A 9,405-nucleotide genomic window follows, 5' to 3' on the forward strand; every position below is an offset into this window, starting at 1 on the left:
ACAAGCAAGCTCACTACCATCGAGTTGATTCTGACTCATAGCAACCCCATAGGACAGGGCAGAACTGCCCCTGTGGGTTTCCTACCTCTTAGGGGAGTAAAAATCTCATCTTTCTTTCAAACTGCTGGCCTTGGAATTAACAGCCCAACATGTAACCACTACGGGCCCCTTTGGAGGAAGGAAGACTGATGAGAATCGAAAGTCATGGAAACATTCGATCCAATGGACTAATGGACCATGCAAGCATCAGCCTCTAGACCAGTGGTTCTCAGCCTTCCTAATGCCGTGACCCTTTCATACAGCTCCTCAAGTGGTAGTGACCCCCCAACCATACAATTATTTTTGTGGCTACTTCGTCATTTTGCTACTGTTGTGAATCGGGCAACCCCCAAAGGGGTTGTGACCCACAGGTTGAGAACTGCCGCTCAAGACCCTGAGACCAGAAGAACTAGATGGTGCCTGGCTACCACTAGCACCTGCTCTGGAAAGGATCACAGCAGCAAGTCCTGGATAGAGGGGGAGGAAAAGGTGGACCAGCACTCACCATCATCAAAGAGAAAACAGGCTCACTGCTGGGATAAAAACTGGTAGAATCCCCAAGACGTTGCATGGCCCTCAGTCAACTTGCAGGTCTGGACCTGAGCTCGCCCCTGTGCTAGAATAACCAAACACTTAAGCCCATACGGGCACGTTTACCCAAGAACAAAGTTCGGCGGGTTCAGAAGGAAGGAGGAATATGGAAACAGGAAACTCCGGGAGGAAGTGGGATGAGGAGTTCAAAGAGTGAGCATGAACTGCTGAATGGAAAAGGATGGTCTGCCTGTAACCCTTCGCCTCATTCACAGGAAACCGTTCAGAACAAAACCAGACACGGGGTTGCCAGAGTCTGAAGCTGTGCTGTCTGTATCCAAGTGGACGTCCAATCTGCGTCTGTAGTTACTCAAGACCTGCCTCTTCCCCCTGGGCCCCGAGCAGGTGCGCTCTGATCCATCCAGTCCATTTGCCAAAGAGCAGAAACAAAGCACGCTCCATTGTCACAGAGGGGATTCCAACCCCGTGGCAGAGTCTAACTGCCTGCCAGGGTTCCCACGGCTATGGCTGCGATGGGCGCAGTCTGCCACATCCCTCTCCAAGAGACTCAAGTGGGCGCTCAACCACTGCGCCACCAGAGCTCCATTCCCTTTGCCAGACTCCAGGAAGAATCTGACTAAAGACGGCTAGCTGTCTCACTCGCTCGCTCTCTCTTTAAAGGAAGCCCTGTGTCTGTCTGGTGGCCTTTGGTAAGTTGTGTCAACTTTTATGACCAATAAGGAATCTGATCCTAGTCCAGCTTAGGCAACTCCTACTTGTCCCTCAGTGTGACCTATGCGTCACCTCCAGGAAGCCGTTCCTGACACCACCCACGGCCAGGCCTCCACTCCATGCTCTGTGCCTTATGAATAACCCAGTAGTGGCACCTGTCACATTAGAATTCAATCCTTGACTTATTCCTCTGTCTTCTTCCTTAGGGTGAGTGCTCCTTGGGGCAGGGACTCCATCTTACTCGTCTTCATAGCTCCAACACCTGCCTGAGGCACCCAATCAATGTTTGATGAATGACTGATATTTTCACAACTGGGAACAGCTCTGAATTCTAACAAGTCTGTACTTTCAGACCTTATTTGGGGGCATCCTGAATACGTGTGTGTGTTTCTGGAGAAAAACAAAACAGCCAGTGAGCTTTCCCACATATCCCAAATGCTCGACCTGGATGGTGTGATGTGTGGACACAGACAGAGGGTGACGCCAGACCATCCGCCTGATGCCTCCCTCAGAGAACAGCTCGACCAATGCTCGTTTTAAATATGAGAAACTCAGGACCAGAGGAGGGAGCAGACTGGTCAAGGTCACTGACAAGGTGATGGCAGAAATGTCCCAGGCCAGAGGTCTGTCTGGAGCAGCAGTCTACCTCCAACCCTAGCAATGAACTCTGCCTACATGTCCAGACTGACCCCGGCTGCCAGCTCTAAGCTGAGTCCATTCTCCAGCGTTGGAAGAGGAACCGAGAGCCACACAGCACCTCCAGTGCACAGACTTCTGGCAGAGAGAGTTGCGTTTGGCAGCTGCACAGAGCTGCACCTCAAAAGCAAAGGTGGGGTTCTAAGTGACCCTAATTTTCAGAACTGGGCAAGGTGGGAAGCTTGAGGGTGCCAGCTTCTCACCAGGCTCCATGCTCAGGCCTCTGATTGTGAAACACCTGTAAGGCTCATCTCTGATAAAGCACAAAGCCACCAGCCCAGCTCTGTGATAGCCAAGGATCTAACACAGCCAGTGCTGCCGTCAAGATGCCTCAAGGGAAAATACCAGCAACCAGTGCCTTCCCAGTCTAACCTGAGCAACCAGTAGGGGCAGCTGCTTGGCGGGCTGTGGGTGAGACGGGAAGAGAGGGCCTGGGTTTGAAGCAGAGCACACGCCACTTCCCCACTTCCCACAACCTGAGTGTGGCTCGTTTTCCTCCAATCTAGCCCGGTGTTCCCGGGAACACTTAGCCAGATTAGAAAACTCAAAACGGCTAGTGGGTGGAATCTGGAACAGATTTGACTCATTTGAAATAAGAGGGGAAATTAAATTAGAGGATTCCTTTCTGACTGTGGTGCATGCTTGGTGGTGGCTTATTCATGTTTCCTGATATGATCAGCATGCACGCTTCCAGTCGTGAGATTCTGGCGCAAGAGCTACAGACAGTGCAGAAATGGAATAGAAACCCCAAACAAAAACAGTTATTGGTGCCACAAATACCGGGTTGGGGGTGGGGGGCAGCGGGGAGGAGGACTGATAGATTGAAAAAGTGTGGTGATCAAAGGTACCAAGGCTATTGAGAAATCATTCTGGTTCCCTCATCTACCATCTAGAGATGGTAGGTCAGTCAGTTAAATCGTGTTCTTTTTCTGTTTGAGTTCCTAGAACTGAGGCACAAGACGAGTATAGGATAGGCCCCAAAATGCCCCGCCCCACCCCCACCCCAAAGATAGCCAGGCCAATCCCTGCGATCTGAAAATTAACCTTATTTGGAGAAGGGCCTTTGCAGCTGTCATTAAGCTAAGGAACTGGAGATGAGGAGATCATCACGGCTTATCCCGGCGGTTCCGAAATCTAATGGCAATTACCCTTCTAGAAGACACACAGGTAAGATTTGACAGAGGAGGAGGAAGTAAGGTGCCCAAGGAGGCAGAGAGCGGAGGGATGTGGCCACAAGTCGAGGCATGCCTTCCTGCAACCACCAGAAACCGGAGGAAGCAAGGAACAGACTGTGCCTTAGAGCCTCCCGAAGATGTGTGGCCCTGCCGACACCTTGGTTTCAGCCTGCTGGCCTCCAGCGCCGTGAGAGAACAAGGGTCTGTTATTTTAAGCCCCTGGGTTTGTGGTGGCTTGTTACAGCAGCCACAGGAAGCTAATGCAGTACCTCAAAGAAGGTCCTAACTGAAGACTGAAGTCAATGTCTATTCCTAACTGTCTAATGCCCATGCTCCCTGACTCAATGGAGAGCCTCCCACCCCACCCCATCCCCACCCATCTACTCTTCTGCCACTCAGCCCATGTGGATTGTGTGGGCTGGCTTCACCCTCACCCGGCTCCACTGAGGGGCAGGGCGTGGCTAGAAGCCAGAACCCCTGTGAGGGTCCCCCTGTGAGGCCGGCCAGGATGAAAAGGAGACCAGTACAGAAGACAGGGAGCCAGGAGCGGACGAGAGCCTGAATTCCTTCTGCCTTGTGAGCCTGGGCCCCGCTGGCCAGAAGAGGCTCGATGTCTGGCATTGCCAGCCTCGGGTGCCAATAGACACCCTTCTTTTCTCTCCCTGGTTTGAGCTGGATGCCTACTCTTAGCATCTGAAAATGTCCCGAGACCAACGCAAAGATCGCACATGGTGTCTTGAGCCCCTAATGGTGTCTTTGGCGACTCGGGCATGGGAACATTTCTCTTTCAAGACTCACAGTTGTCAATCAAGAAATAGTCCTGGGGATCATCCCGCACGCCCACACACTTCCCCCTGAGCGGACTGAAGAGCTGAGGGGAAGTACACAGACTGCTGGCATTCATAGTAGAGCTGGGACCAGAACTCAAATCTCCTGGGGAACTGATGAGGAGGAAGCTATGTTCTGAGACTTGTCCTGTATTGTTAGGAGCCCTGCTGATGTCATGGTTATGCACTGGGGTTCTGAGTTGGGCTATGAACCTCAAGATCAACAATGATTTGAACCAGCCAGCCCTACCCAGGGAGTACGATCAGGTTTTCTGTTCCTAGAAAGATGTATAGCCTCAGAAACCCCAAGAGCAGTTCTACCCAGTCGTACAGGGTCAGTATGAGTCAGAATCAACCCAACGGCACTGGCTCTGGCCTTGGTAGTACCCAGTGCGGGCCATCATTTCAGGAGAAAGAACTGATGGTCCTGAAGGAAGAAGATCCAGGTGCGCTGAGTGCATTTGCCATGAATAAGGCTCCAGGAATTGGTGAACACCCACTGAAATGTGTCAGCGAGCTGATGGAGCACTGAAAGCACTCACTCGTCCAAAATGGGAAGACAGCTTCTTGGCCAAATGACTGGTAGAGATCCATATTTTTGCCCATTCCAAAGAAATGTGACCCAAGAGAATTCTCAAATTATAGAGCAATGACATTAACACCTTGTGGTAGTTACATAATATCCTGTCAACGTGAGGATCTTAAGAGTAAAGGGGTGGAGTCTAACCTGTCAATCAAGTCACAGCCTGATGACACCTCCTGTTTTGTTTTTAATCATCGTATCGGAGGCTCTTACGGCTCTTATAACATTCCATACATCAGTCGTATGATGATGCCTCCTTGTGGGTGTGACCTCATGGGGATTCTGGGAACACCCTCTCTTTCTCCCAGGAGCCAGGCCACCATCTCTCTCTCTCTTAGTTCACCTTCCTGTTCACAAGCCGCTTCGAGCCATACTGATAGCAACCAGAGCCCTCAGATGCTTCCCCCGCCACTGGATCCACAAGACTTCGTTGTGCTCGTGCAGAATTGGTACAAGGATCAAGAGGCAGTTGTGCAAGCAGAACAAGGGGATGCTGCTTGGTTTCAAATAAGATGTGCATCGGAGTGTATCCTCTTAGCACACTGGTCCAATCTGTATCCTGTGCAGATCATCAAAGAAGCTGGATTATATAAAGAAGAATGTGGCGTCTAGAGTGAAGGAAGGCTAATTAATAGCCTTTGCTATGCAGATGACAGAATTTTGTTTACTGAAAGTAAGCAAACTCGAAGCACTTCTGATGGCAGTCAAGGATTGCAGTCTTCAAAGACCAAAATCCTCACAACCTACTAACATCATGATAAACAGAGAGAAGACTGACATTGTCAAGGATGTCATCTTGCTTGGGTCCACACGCAATGTTCACGGAGCCAGCAGTCAAGAGCTCTTGGATAAATCCGCTGCACAAGACCTCTGTAAAGTGTTGAAAGCAAGGATGTTCTTTTGAGGACTAGGGTGCGCCTGACCCGAGCCACGGTCTTTTCAGTGGCCTCATTTGCATGTGAAGTTGCACATTGAATAAGGAAGACCGCAGAAGAATCAATGTGTTTGGATTCTGGTGCTGATGAAAAATATTGAAAGTCTCCAGACTACCCAAAAAACAAACAAATCTGTCCTAGAAGTACAGCCGGAATGTTCCTTGGAAGCAAGGATGGCCAGACTTAGTCTCACGTATGTTGGCATGTTGGCATGAGAGACCGTTCCGTGGACATCACGCTTGGTAAAGTAGAGGGACGGCGAAAAGGAGAAAGGCCCCCGACAAGCCGGATGGACACGTGGCTGCAACAATGGCCTCAGACATAGGACAGTTGCGAGGCTGGCGCAGGGCCGAGCAGTGTTTCGTTCTGTTGGCCGCAAGGTTGCTCTGAACTGGAATTGACCCCATGGCACCTAACAGCAGCAACAAGGCTACTTGAGCAGAAACACCACACAGGGACGCCTTTGACAACCAACAAGTGGACTCTGAAGCCGTTTGGGAAGAAAGAGACGGGGACTCAGGGTGCTGGCTCTGCAAGAAGTCTTTCTCACTGCATCAGCTGCTGGGGAAGGTTCTTCTTATTGTCTTCTCCTGGGGCTAGGCGTTTCTCAGCAGAGGGACCCCTCGTACAAACGACATGCTCCACTCTCAGCTCAGCTCACCTGGTGGTAGAAGATCCTTCTGATCTCTGCTTGCTTGTTTCACCCCTTTTATTCCTCTAAAGAGATTGGCTCAAGATACAGCCTAACCCTGTAGGTTGTATCTGGCGATCTTAACGCCATTAACCTAACTGCCTCTAATTCTACCTCGTTAACACCACAGGGGTGAGGGTTTACAACACATCATGAGAATCAGCTCAGATCACAAAACGGAGGGTAATTACATCAAAAGGAGACTCGTGGCCCAATGAAGCTGACACATATTTGGGGAGGACGCCATTCCGTTCATAACGAGTACCTTCTATGGGCCATGGGGTAGTCTAGGCACAGAAGGAAATAAAAGCCTCTGCTCTCATTGAGTTTAATAGGCATATGGTCCCAGCAGATGATAACTCTAGAGGCTGAAAGAATAGAGGAGGAAGGAGAGTAGGTGCTGGTCTTTGATATTTAGATTCCTCACTGTGATCAATTCCATGCAGACTCACAGCAACCCCATAGGACCGGGTAGAACTGCCCCTGTGAGTTTCCAAGAATGTCACTCTTTATGGGACTAGAAAGCCCTGTCTTCCTCCCCTGATATTTAGCTAGTTCACATAAAACGGGCAGGAACAAACTAACAGAGAAGATGATATTTGAGGAGTGAGGAAGCAGATCGTCTGCACTTACTGAGAAATCAAGGCAAAAGAAATAGCAAGTGCTGAGGTCCTGTGGCAGGAACACCCTTGGGGCGCCTGAGAAGCAACGAGGAGGTCGGATGACTACAGCAGAGACCATGAAACAGAGACTTGCAGGTGATGAGGACAGGTGTTTGAGGGAGGCCAGGTCATTCATGTTGCTTTTGTTCTAAATGAGACAGGGAAATGCTGGAGGGTTTCCAATGTAGGAGTGGCATGATCTTCAGGATTTAACTTCTTTTAGAGGATCATTCTGGTTACTATGGAATGGAGTAGGAGCAGATTCAAGGTAGGAGCCTGTTGAATCATCCTGGTCTTGGGGTGGTGACATGGAAGTAATGAGATGAATGAATGGGCTCTGGGGATATTCCAGGCTTTTTTTTTAAGGGTGAACATTTCCTAATGGTGTAAATGAAAGTTTACAGAGGAAAGGAAGTTTCCCAGTCGATAATGTATATACAGTTTGCTTCTGACATTTGTTGCAATTTCCTGGGTAGATTGTGAAGGGAGTCGCCACGTGTTGGCCTTGACTTGATAGCAACTGGCTTGTGAGTTGGTCTGCGGAGCAGGAGAACAAGAGTGTCCTGGAAGCGGGCCTGTGCATTGCTAAGTCACCCACAAAGAGAAGGATGTGCAAATGGGGCTTGGGTTCCAGAAAGGCTGCTGTTAGGGTGGGTTCCATCGGAGCAGGAGTCAACTTGTGCTCCGTGTGAAAGGGCGGAAAGACAGCTCAGGTGGTTTTTAAGCTGGTTTGAGAATGGCCCTGAAGAAAACATCCTTTGGGCTAATGGGCCCTTGCCCACTGGTAGAGAAGTCCGCCTGAATGTGCTTCCTTAAGCTCCACCTGCTCAAACCGCCCTGTGGTTGCCATTGCTCTGGCTTCTCTTGGAATGAGGCCAGCTCACGATAACTGGCTGATGCTTCCAGCTGGGACTGTGTCGTGAAAGAGAGAGTGGGCAGCTTCCCGGAAGAGGAAGGAGAATTCGGTTGTCAGTAATTCATCAACCTGCTGATATGTTTTCTTGACGTTTCTTCTTGACTCAAAGGTTTAGGCCATGTTCTCTTGGTTAACTTTCATATCCTGCCTACGTTTTTTCTAGAAAATGGCAGCCGATGCTGACTTTGGAACTTTCTGGAACTAACACAGCACTTCCTTTTAGTTCAATGAACATGCAAAGCACCATGATTCCTCCATCCCTAGGTAAAAACGGCTCCTACTGCCCAGCCCACCCACGTCTTCCTCTCTTGTCTCTGCTGCCCCCCAACCTGCTGGTTGATCTTCTCTGGTCCCGAAAGGCCTTGGCTCCTCTTCAGCATCCTCCTCTCCAGTCGTGTCTCCCTCTCACCCTGGGGGTGATATGGACGAACTGTCTCCTGTCCTACCCTCACGATGCCTTGACACACTCAACTCCAGGGATACGCACATCCACACCAACCACATCACTCACACCCAGGTCAGACTGGGGACTGTCGCACCATTTGCACCTGTTCCAACGCTGAAGACATCAATGCGAGTCAAAGGGGGTCAGAACGTTTAGAAGCCCCTCATTTCTCTTTTCCCTTGTCTTCCTCCAGTCCCCTCAGCCTCTCACATTGCCTCCTAGTCCCTGCACTCCCCAGACCACCCTTAGGCCCCATCGCTTCACCTCCACGCTGGCCAGCAATGTTAGCTACTTGTCCTGCCTCACTGTCTCACTGAGTCAATGCCGACCCTCGGCAACCCGACCGGTCAGGGCAGAAGGGGCCCTGTGCGTTTGAGAGGCTGTCACTGTTTATGGGAGGAGATGGTTTCAAACTGCTGTGGTTAGCAGCCCAATATGTAAACCACTATGCCGCCAGGGCTCCTAACGGGTTAAACAGTGTTCCTAAACATATGTGTGTGTATGCATATATATGTGTGTGTGTATGTATATATATGTATATATGTGTGTGTATGTGTATATATATATATATATATATATATATACGTTCTGATCCCCAGTAGCTGCAAATTTCACTGCTGTCAAGTCCATTCCAACTCACAGTGACCCTGAAGGGCCAGCTAGAACTGCCCCTGTGGGTTTCAGAGACTGTAACTTTTTGGGAGTAGAAAGCCTCCTCTTTCTCTAGAGGAGTCCCTGGTGATTGCAAACAGCCCAACCTATGACCAGGCCGCTGTGAGGGCACCTAGTCCGTTCCATCCATTCTAGCCTTATCTTGTATTGTCAACCTCCCCTTCACTTCTGCTTCTTCCCTTCTGATCTGTAACTAAGCTCAAGGTTTCTACTATTTAAAAAAACTAGCAAAAATAAATAACCAGCAAAATCCGATTCCACGTCCCTCACCCGCCTCTCAACCCCTTCCTTTTACTTCACAGAACGGTCTCCGAGCGAGGTATCAAATTGCTTGTCTCCTGGGTCCTCCTAGTCTGGTTTCTGTCCCCATAACTCCTCGAAAACGGTGACCTCCTTTCTGGCAATGACGAGCCCTTAGTTCCAGATCGGTCAGCGGTGAGCGGTGGTTCCGTGCAGGTGTCCCAATGTCACACAGCAGAGCCAGACATGAGTCATGGCCGG

This window comes from Echinops telfairi, unplaced genomic scaffold (genome assembly GCF_000313985.2).
Source record: "Echinops telfairi isolate 266 unplaced genomic scaffold, ASM31398v2 ScPeMD7_7424;HRSCAF=8462, whole genome shotgun sequence".
Taxonomy (NCBI): domain Eukaryota; kingdom Metazoa; phylum Chordata; class Mammalia; order Afrosoricida; family Tenrecidae; genus Echinops; species Echinops telfairi.